We start from the raw sequence: 11,790 nt of genomic DNA, 5'->3' as shown, positions 1-11,790 counted from the left end.
CTACATGAGTTGTAGGTCGGCTTGATAATAATTCCATAATCAAAATAAATTCATATCTCCATGAATACTTATCGGAATTGGATGATCTTTATATCAATCCTACACCTCTCGACGAGAGGAATCTAATAAAAATATTATTAGCCATGAATAAGATGACCCACATGAATTTTTGCCCTAGTTGCCAATTTTAACACAAACTATCCAGATAGAAGGACATATCAAGAAAAAATATGTTCAAGTGAAATATCACATCGAGCCTCAAGAAATGAATCTAACCATATCTTGTAAATCATTTGAAGAGATTACCACTCCTCAAACTCTCAAGATAGAAGGACATATCAAGAAGAAAAATGTTCAAGCAGTGAAAGATCACATCGAGCATCAACAACAAATTCTCCAACTTTTAAAGGATAACGCCACTTTGGGGCAAAATCGAATGAAACAATAGGTAGATCAACATCATAGTGAAAAAAAATTTGATGTAGGTGATTGGGTGTTTTTACTGCTACATCTCAAGAAAGCTATTTATGGGAAGGAAATGTTGGCAATACTACATGCACTTAAGAAATGGTGACCTTACTGAATGGGAAGACACTTCAAGGTAAAATGGATCATGATAGTCTTAAATACTTTTTAGAACAACTATTATCTTTAGAAGAACAAAAAAAATGGGTCACAAATATGTCGGGTTATGACTTTGACATCATCTACAGAAAAGGGAAGCAAAATTTTGTTGCAGATGCACTCTCAAGAAAGGATGAGGATGTGGAAGCATTGTTTTGTGCTATTTCTATTATCCAACCAGATTGGATAAATGAAGCAAGGGATGAATGGAAGAAGGATGAAGAAGTAGGGTCACTTATTCAAAAGTTGCAAAAGATCCCAATTCAAACAATATTGCCAGAACTTGAAGGGGAAGGAAAAATCATATTTGAACCTGGAGCAGTCACAGAAACAAGAACATGACAGCTACAAAATCGATCAATTTCAGAGTATCTCATCAAGTGGAAGAACTTACCTATTGAAGATTCCACATGGGAGGACAAGAATTTTATACAGAAGCATCAAGAACTACTCAAGCATTGAGGACAACACTTTTTGAAGGAGAGGGGCATGTTAGGCCCCTATACTACTAGTGTAACCCCTTATTGTTATTAGTACAACCCCTTATTATATTTATGTACCCATGTAGTCCCCATATTGTTACTATTGTGCCCCATAGAAGCCCACTATTGTTATTATTGTGCCCTTACATTATTATTGTTATGTTAGCTCTGATTATATTATGACCCCTTAGACTCCTATATATAGAAAGGAGGTCTTTTCATTTGTATCATCGAAGAATTGTTCATTTGTGTAATGTAAAGGAGGTTACCCCTCGAAGAGGTTGAACTCTAAGGCATTGATCTATCTTTTCTATCTTTTTGTGAGCTGGTTTCATAACAACATTAAAACAAAACTTTCACATGCAAATGACCTTGAAAGCAACATCAGAGTGAAGATAACATGAAAACGCCACTTATTAAAGTGAAAGAAAGCCAAAATGATAGTAGTGAATGTGAAAGAGACACTTGTGAAAGTGAAAGTGTGAAAAAGATGACAGTTGAGAAAACTCACCAAAATAGAATTACAAATGAAACCAAAGTGAGGGAGGTTTTCAACAAAAGTTTGCATTGACTATTAACATGAGTTGAGCATAATACAGGCATTGTCTTGACTGAAAGTGTTATGCTTGTTAAGCTTTCATAAATGAAGTGCACGTTTTTCTTTAGGTAAGTGGTAGGGAACCCACTAAAGACATTTTTTTATAGAAAACCCTTTTTTACTAAGGAACGATGTCAAATATTTCTCCTTCTACACAAAATGGGGTATTCTTTATTTTTGACTACTTATTTGATTTGACCAAAATGTCAAAAACTCACTCATTTTTACTTAGTGGTAAGTGAATGTTATAGAATAAAAACATTACGCATACTTCAAAGGACATTCAAAATGGAATTTCTACCTTGCATGAGTGATAATAAGTAAGATAAATTTGGAAAAAATAACCATTGACAATTTATCAAACATTTCATTAATCTACCATTTTGCTAAAAATGGTATAGATTTGATATTACTTCAATTAGTTTTATTGCAATTTACAAAAAATGAGACCCTTTACTTATCATAAAAAGATAATTTATATAGAGAATTATTCACTCTATATCACTTGCGCTTAAAAATTTCATTGTCACCTAAAACATTTTGAAACACCAAGTGCAAGGCTTATGCCCCATACTTTTTTCCTTAAAAAATAAGAAAGAGTCTCTTTTATGAGCGAAATAGATTGTGGTTAGGAACATAACATTTTAATAAATTGTGGCTTATAAATTTAAACTTTTTAATAAATAAAGTAATTTATTCTTTTATATAATCATTTTCATAAAAAATGGTTTTTTGTTAATTAGCATCTTACCTAAATTAATAAAATGACGCATTTTATCTTTATCCAATCATCTTTCTCTATAATAATTTTATTTTTAATCAAATTTTTATTTAATTGATATTTTTATTTTATTATTTTGTCTTATAAAATTTTATTACAATATACTATATAATTATTTTCTTTTTTCCTATACAAATGTGTTCACTATGTCCATCTTTTAAATTAGGTGCATAATATACTTTAAAAACTTAATGATAATGCTCCATAAAAACCCATGATCAACTTTTAAATCCTCTAGGTCCTAATTAATTCCCTAAACATACATTAACCCCCTAACACCTTAACCCCATTCCCCTAAGCCCTTAAACCCCTCAGACCTAAGCCCTTAAACCCTTACCCCTAAACCCTTAAACAATAACCCCTTATCCCTAAGCCCATAAAGTAATTATCCCCTAACTCGACCTAGCCCCTTAATCAACCCTAATGAAAATAATCAAATAATATTTCTAGTCCATATCAAGATGACAGCATAGGTCAAATACCTCCCAAAAGAATATTATAAAATACATTTGCAATAGAAAACAATACAATTTACAATACAAAGACATACAATCTAAAATACAATATACATATAGACATTTACAAAAACAATCTACAGTACAAAGACATATAATGAATAGCTTACAAATGGATGATATTCATGTCCGCCTTCAGTGTGTCCATAGTCTCTACAATGCTTTTTAGTTGATTTTATTAGAATGATCCTCAGCCTCAAGCCCTTGCCATTTCTACAAGGGAAATAACATCTTCGATCCTCAGAAGCCCCCGGTGTCGATCCCACGTATCCTTAGTCTCCTTAAGGAATGTTATGTGACATTTTTTTCACCATGCATTCAATGATGATTTTGTTCAAAAATTAACCTCAAAATAAGCCTACAACCTTTCAAAACAATTGCAACTAATATATATAGCAACTATGTCAAAGTTATATGATGTTAGGGCCTTTATATATATATATATATATATATATATATATATATATATATATATATATATATATATATATATATATATATATATATATATATATATATATAGATATAGATATAGATATATAGATATATATATGTATATGTATGTATATGTATGTATGTATATGTATATGTATATGTATATGTATATGTATATGTATATGTATATTATAATTATAATATTAACGTTATATTTATTTTAATTAGTTAAACTCAACGTAAAGCAGTCCCATATTAGATAGTATCAATAGAAAAAATCCATTAATGGTGGAATTGAATGTTATGCAACAATTAATTGCCATTTTCCGGATATTGGACAATACATTTTCATATTGGATAAAGCATCGGATATATATAACTATGTTAAAGTTATATGATGTTAGGGCCTATATCTATATATATATATATATATATATATATATATATATATATATATATATATCTTATAATTATAATATTAACGTTATATTTAATTTAATTAGTTAAAATCACCATAAAGAAGTCCCATATTACATAGTGTCAACAAAAAAAAGCCATTAATGGTAGAATTGAACGTTATGCAATGGTTAATTGCCATTTTTTGGATATTGGACAACACATTTTCATATTGGATAAAGCATAGGATATCTGACGGTAAAATAAATCTCATTGGATATTCGAAAATAGTAGAGATTATAGGAAAAATGTAAGATAATCGATAGGAAAATATATTTCATTGAATATTCGACTATTAAAGAACTCTCATCGAATATTTGACGGGCGTCGAGATTTTAGAAAATAAAACAAAAAATACATTTAACTTCTGACACTTTTTCTAATTTTATTTGTTCCGTCAAATTCCCTCGTCGAAAATTCCACCCAAATGTAGTAGCGTGCAATATTGGTGCACCTAGAAGTTTCAAACCAGAGTCAAAAGATTTTTGTGCATTTAATTTGGATTAGCAGCTTCCTCACAATCATTCTACCCACCTTTCTCTCCACTCACCTCTTCCTAGCTCTATGTTATGTCTTTTGCTCTCGAGCTTCTTTCTCGGAGTTCTACAAGTTGTAGATGAAGGTACACTCTCATTTTTCAGAGGTCTTGGTTCTATTCCCAGGGAGCCTGGAGGTCTATTATTTTAGGGTTTCTAAATTATATATTCTATCAATATTCATCTTTTCAGAAATCTTGCGAAGATTGTAGTTTTTTGTCAATTTCTTGAATTATATTCCCTTTAATCATTTATATTTCAAGCAAACTGTATAGTTATTTTCAGTTGTGTTAGACAGTGGCTCTGTAAATATCTCAATGCCAATGAATTTATGGTGTCTATGCTTTGTGATTTCTTGTGTCAACTAGAAATTGCTAAAACAACATTCTAGAATATTTCCTCGCTAATCCTTGCTTCCTACATGTGTACATATTAACATGTGCCCGTTCTTGTTGCATTTTCTAAATTTTTCTCAAGAGATGTGGTAATTGTGGACCTTTTCTATGCGAATGATGTTCGTGAGGTTTTCTTTCAAAAGTTCAAGGGTTTGGTATTTTAGTTGTTGCATTGTAGAGGAGTGCCACTCTCTTCTAGAAGGTGTTTTCTAGTCAATCAGTGTGTTTTATGTATTTCCGTATGTGCTAATGTATGAGTTTATTATTTTTTAAAAGTTTGACGCGTCATGTTAGAATTGATTCTTGAGTTTCAACACATCCATTGAGATGTTGCTCAAACTTGCTCTAGTAGATTGCATATTTTTGTGGAATTTCTTGCATTATCTCCTGAGAATTTTGTTGGTGCTCCACCTTCTAGTGGTGGTGGCAGCAAGCGCGTTCATCCTCTACCTTACATTGATTCTAGTTGTCTAGGTATTTGAGTCATTCTACTTTTCATAATTTCATTTCCTTTCTTCTCAGGTGGGTTGTTTGTGTTAAGTATGAATTGGGCACAAGTTTTATTCTATTTATCATACTCTGTAATATCTTCGCAGAAGCTTTTGGTTTTATGACCATTAATGAAATGTGTTTATTGTGGATGTTTCAATGCGTTTGCATATCAAATTAGAATTGTGGATCATTCAAGAGACTTCAAACTCCTATGGATTTGGAAATGTTTCTCGAAAGGAGAGAGTAGAAAGATGGAAGAACAAACATGAGAAAAATATGTTGAAGGTGGTGTATCTTTGATGTTTCATCATTCTTTCTTTTGCAATAAAGTAATAAGGGTGTCATTCTCTCATATTGAAAATTTTTCCTTTGATGTTGACATTATATTTTAAGTGGTTTGGGAGAATGTTGTGAAAGAGAGTATTGTTAAATTTCATAATTCATGTTTTTCATGACCATTTGAGATGGTAGGAAGAATCGATAGCAAAATGGATAAATCAGTTTAGGAGCTATTTTGGCTCTACACCTTTGTGTTGACATGGCGAATTTTTGCTATACCAACAAGGGGAACTAACCCAATCACAGACCCCAATTAGGCCTACTTTCGTTTGGAATGGCTAGTTCCAACGGGTTTTAAGGGACCCCGTAAACTGTTAAATGCGTTGAAAGATTGCTTCTGGGAAGAAGACTTCAACTAAATGAAAAAAATAAAATAGCTAACCGATATGTATGAAATCCTATCTAAGCTACTTCTAACTACTCTAGTCTATGTCCTAACTATCCTCACCTATCCTGTAGGAGCAAAACAAAGGAGGTTAAACATCATATATAAATCCCAAGTCCAAATGAATCAATTACTGGTCCACTTAAGAACAAGGTTTTATTAAATCCTAATCACAATACAATTACTTATACAGTAATATGCATTCCTATCCATACAAATAACACTTGCAACCAATGTTTAACAAAGTTTGGAATCAGCAACCTTTCATGAATTATCAATGCTATTGAATTACATTCAAATAACCAAGAACAACCATGAAATGCTAGTTATCAATATGCATAAAGAAAATCACATTTGTATTTATACCAGCAACAACACATTGATTCTAAACATAGCAGAGAAAAGGGAAACAAATTTGAAACAACCGGCTCCTTTTTGAACCAAACAGTCCTCTTTATTCACAATAAATCAAAGTTGTTTTTCTCCAAACAAAAAGCCCTCCTCTTCAATATGGAGGTAATATTTATGCCTCGACCTTGACCCTTTGTCTTCCCCCGTTCGTTTCAATATACCGATCCAAATACACAGGTGTAGAGCCGTCGATGTCACTGTTGACAGGTAAAAGACATTTCCTGTCACTGGAGCGCTTCATCTCCTGGGGAAATGAATAGATGTTGATCAAAAGAGGATGACTGTGTGTCATCTCTTCATGATGAAATGTGGGACAACCTCTCTTTTAGGACATACAGGCGACGCGTGGAAACCGACTGAGGATGCCAAAGGCTGTCTCTTTAAATGGAACACATCCGCTCATACATCTTTCATCTAGAGCCATACTTGATGCCTATGCACCTGTCCTCCAACCTTGCTTGCTTTCTCTCAGTCTTTGCCTACAGAGATAACCAACATTAGTCATACTCATACAAAATATGAAAAAAAAGCTTAAAAACACCAATCTTGCATTCATGAAGCATTTATAACATCAAGAGTAACAATCGTGAGACAATCAGCCCCTGGTCTTTAATCCATACATTGATTCAATCCCACAGGAGAAAACTTGGTTTACATTGAAAATCATTACAAAACCTCGCATTCGACCGTACAGCCAGACTTCAAATTTATACACCCGAGCCTATAGTTCCCATCGGGTCCGTCATATCACATCGTAATGCTTCAATGGGATTTCCCTTTAAATACCAGAACTCAATACTTTTCGAAAAAACACAGGAGAATACGAGAAAACCCGCATCTAGCCTTACAGCCGGACTTGAAATATTATATGCCCGGGTTGATAATTATCAGCGGGTCTGGAATACCACACCGCGCCTTGTATAAAGTCCTTTGGTTCCGCTAATGCGATATGCGATTGGGGCTCTAGACCTGATAATATATATATATCGCGGTTAATAAAGCCATCGGGTCCAGAATATAGGGGAGCGCCATATATATATATAAGCCCTGGGACCCCACCAATTGCGATATGCAATATGGTCCTGGACGCGACGTGTATATATATATATATGTGTGTGTGTGTGTGTGTGTGTGTGTGTGTGTGTGTGTGTATGTTTTTAATACTATTGACGGGTCCATAGTAATAGGCTTGCCTTTGAAAATTGGGACTTCAATGTTTTTTCGAAAAACAAAAGAATATATGGGAAAACCATGTCCGGCCATAAGGCCGGACTTGAAATACTATACGCCCCAGTTCATAATAATCAGCGGGTCCGGTACAGTGGTGAACCTTATATAAAAGCTTTAGATTGGGCGAATTGCGATATTGCGATGGGCTCCGGACCCTATAGATATATATATATATATATATATATATATATATATATATATATATATATATATATATATATATATATATATATATCATGGTTAATAAAGCCATTGGGTCCGGTATATAATAGCGCGCTATATATATAAGCCCTGGGCATGGCTGATAGCGATAAGCGATGGGGATCTAGACCTGAAATACATGCATTTTGGTTAATAAAACCGTCGGGTCTAGAAGCCATGTATGTGTTACGTTTCAATTTTGATTGCAATAGGCGAAAAGGGGGGTTTATGCACGATTTTGAGCATTTCCGCTATAAAGAGCTATGACGGGAATAATGATGCGATGGAAGGTTTTGTGGGTCAAATAAATCCCAATGGGCATATTAAAGAAGGGCTTAAAAAAGGTTATAGGTGAATCATGCGAGGGATTTACTAAGGGGCTTTAACCATTTGTGAATTGAAGACTTGGCTCCCCAGAGAGCTAAATCCCTCGGGTAAAGCAGATCATTCAAAGAGATGCGAGATCAACTTCTAGGGGACCCATCCAAAATTGTTTCTCAGGCAAGATTTGATAGGGTGGTGGTTGTGGACACAACAAATGGCGAACTGTTGGGCGAACCAGTTATCTCTGTTTCCAAGTAAACCTTGGATCAATAGAACGTTAGGGTGTTAAGATAAACTTGAAATGCAAACCATATAGATGGACAAGCATGGGTTCCACTTCAACATTAATTGCTTCTGGTGGGATAGAGACAAATAGCTTCTACCTACTGATAGGGTTTTGACAGACATTCTCCAATGGCAGTGTTATGGGGCTTATTGACTTTATTTTACCTGTTTCCCACTTTCAAAAATCCTTTTGGGGCCATCACTGGTCTGTCAATACCTATTTAGGTGTGTACCTCAGCTCTTTATTTTTCATCAAACTTGACATAGATATGTTTATCTGCACTTTATACAAGAATTTCAATGCTATATTTTTATATGATTGTATGGGGCACAGTCATGGATCTTGCCATATTTTTAAACCGCTTAAGCCAGGCTGGGCTTGCTATGTCAACTGGTACTCTGAGCCCAGCAACAGTCCCTACTCAAACCGGCTTCCCAAACAACCTATCCTTCTGGAATGGTATAGGGACTTTACATTTCATTTTCTTTTAAATAAGTCTTTCCAGTTTCAAGCACAAGGACTAGAGCACAATTGGATTTGCCACAGGGTATATGGCAGTGAGCTTATCCCATGAAAGGAGGTTTACTTGTAGATAACAGGCATTGGACAATTTAGTGTGGTGGATGGGACCAATGGAGAATGATTGTAAACCTTACAATCAAGTATAGGCTAGGTTTGAGTGGGATTTATTTAAAAATGCAGCGTTCCTCCATGCTAGTCCAGTTGTAGTTACACATTTTTTTTATTTATAAAGATGCCCCCACATGCTCCAGATATCCAAGTTATCAACAGATCTCACCTGGTTCCCAACAGAGGCCAATGAGTGGCTTCAATTTGAATTCCACTTCTGATTTACAAGTTCTCATGGGCTCATAAAAAATTTGTTTGATTTGCAAGGTAATGATGGATTTAGAATCAGCAGACTTGCTAGCAGGTTAATGAGGAAAGTAAAGGTTGATGGTGATGTATGAGAGCGATCCAAAAGGTAAGAATGAGACTAGGGGACCGAAGTCAGTTGGATAAAAAGGACTATAATTCAAAACAGAAGGAAAATGAACTTTGCTGAAAAACGATAAAGGAAAAGGTGGAAATGTGACTAAACTAACAGCAAAATAAAATAAATCCTAACCTACTTAGGAAGTAACCACCATGTGGTGGCTACTAGAAGTATCTTTTGAGATGTTGGCCATTAACAGGGATTTTTTCAATTTCTCCCTGTAAAGTTTTCAATTTGTAAGTTCCCTGACCAATTTTTTCTACAACTTGGAATGGGCCCTGCCATAAGTGTTGGAATTTCGCGTCTTTACCTTTTGGCTCACTCAACTTGTCCCATTTCAGGACTAGCTCCCCTACTTGGAAATCTCTATCTCCTGCCAGATGATGATCAAACCATCTTTTCACAATCGTTTGGTGATTTCTGAATTTATTTCTGGCTTTATCTCTCAATTCCTCCAACCTCATCAGTTGGTTGATCCTCTCTTGAAGCAAGGTTGAAGGGGTTCCTCTTGAAGCTTGGGAGAGTTGTAGAGAGGGGAGGGTAACTTTGGGAGGCAGGATGGATTCTTGTCCATAGACAAGGAAGTATGGGGAGTTTCCTAAGGCCACTTTTGGGGTGACCCTATCGGCCCAAAGGGCATTTGTTAGAGCGTTGTGCCAGTTCCTCTGGTTGTCAGTGATAGACTTATGGATTATGCGTATGAGGTTCTTATTTGAGGACTCTGCAACTCCATTTCCCTAGGGGTAATAGTTTGTTGCATACCTTATGTGGATTGATTTATCAATAGAAAATTCAGTCAATTTTAATGATGAAAAGTAAGAAGCATTATCAAATATGAGAGCGTCAGGGATGCCATACCTGTTGATAATGAATTTCTCAATGAATGATATTACCTCATCTTCGTTTACCTTCCGAAGCAGGATGGCTTCAGTCCATCTGGTGAAGTAGTCAGTCGTTGTGAGTATGTACTTATGCTGTTGTGAAGAGTTTGGAGTGATCTCGCCTATGACATCTAGGCCCCATTGCTGGAATGGGCGATAAACCATAACAGGCTTGAGGGGAACGGCTGGCTTTCTTTCTCATCCGCGGCAGTTTGACATGCCTTGCATTTTCGGGTGTGAGCGTGTGAGTCTCTGAACACTGTGGGCCAATAATATCCGACTCTTAATATTTTGTGAGTAGTGGTCTCTCCGCCGTAGTGACCACCTGGTGGTCCATCATGCATTTCTTTCAAGACACGGTCGGCATCATCATTTTCCAAACACCTCAGCCAGATTCCATCATAATTTTTTCTATATAATATGTTATTGGCCAAATGATACTGATTAGATTTCAATCTAAGTGCTCTCCTTTGTGATGCATCCATGTGTTCAAGACATGATCCCTGCATTAGATAGAAGCGTATGTCATAGTACCATGACTCAGGATCCAAAGAGGCTTCCGATGTTTCTCGCTCATACATCAGCGCTTCATTAATCCATAGGGGCTCCTCCCTGAATTCCATTTGTGCATATTGCATGCTGTGCATCTTTGGTTCTTCGTATGCCCCTTCTCTATCTGCCAAGGCTTCCACTGCTAGCCTGCACAACCCCTGCCCTCGAACTATCCGTGCCGGCTTAATCTTGAGGTTGAACTCTTGAAGGGCAGTTATCCAATTCCCTCTTCGTTCACCCATTTCCTTATGCACGAAGAGGGCTCTTATAGCAGGATGGGGAACGATTACTTTGGTCCTGGCCTTTAGTAAATAAGGTCGGAAATGTTTTACGGCCTTGAAAACCGCAAAGCCCTATTTCTCCACGTATGGGTAGTTGAGTTCTGCCCCTTGGAGATTGGAGCTCATATAAGAAATAGGGACTTTGTTGCCTTCGTTATTTTTCTGAGTGAGTATTGTGGCATATGAAACATCAGAAGCAAAAGTGTACAAGAATAATTCCTTGCCAAAATTGGGGCTAACCAATGCAGGAGCTTCAGTGATGGCTCCCTTGATTTGTTGAAACACTTTCTTGGCTTCATCGCTTCACTTATACACAACGTCTTTCTTCATCATCAGCTGCATGGGGCGCACTATTTCTGCGAAACCTGAGACAAATTTTCTAACGAAATTGATCTTCCTGAAGAAAGATTGCATGGCCTTCTTATTTGCAGGGGGTTGTATTCTCATGATGGTCTCTATTCTTTCGGGATCAATAACAATCCCTTCTTTAGAGAAACACACATTTCATTAAAATTGGAAATATTTTATTACAAGGACATCACTAGTATTGAGCTTTTTGGTTATTTTGAAATTCTATATCCACTATTTA

Source organism: Pinus tabuliformis, chromosome 7 (genome assembly GCF_031772625.1).
Source record: "Pinus tabuliformis cultivar Carrire ecotype Pingquan chromosome 7, CPIR1, whole genome shotgun sequence".
Lineage (NCBI taxonomy): Eukaryota > Viridiplantae > Streptophyta > Pinopsida > Pinales > Pinaceae > Pinus > Pinus tabuliformis.
The sequence above is the reverse complement of the archived record's forward strand: the minus strand, read 5'-3'. Positions refer to the sequence as shown.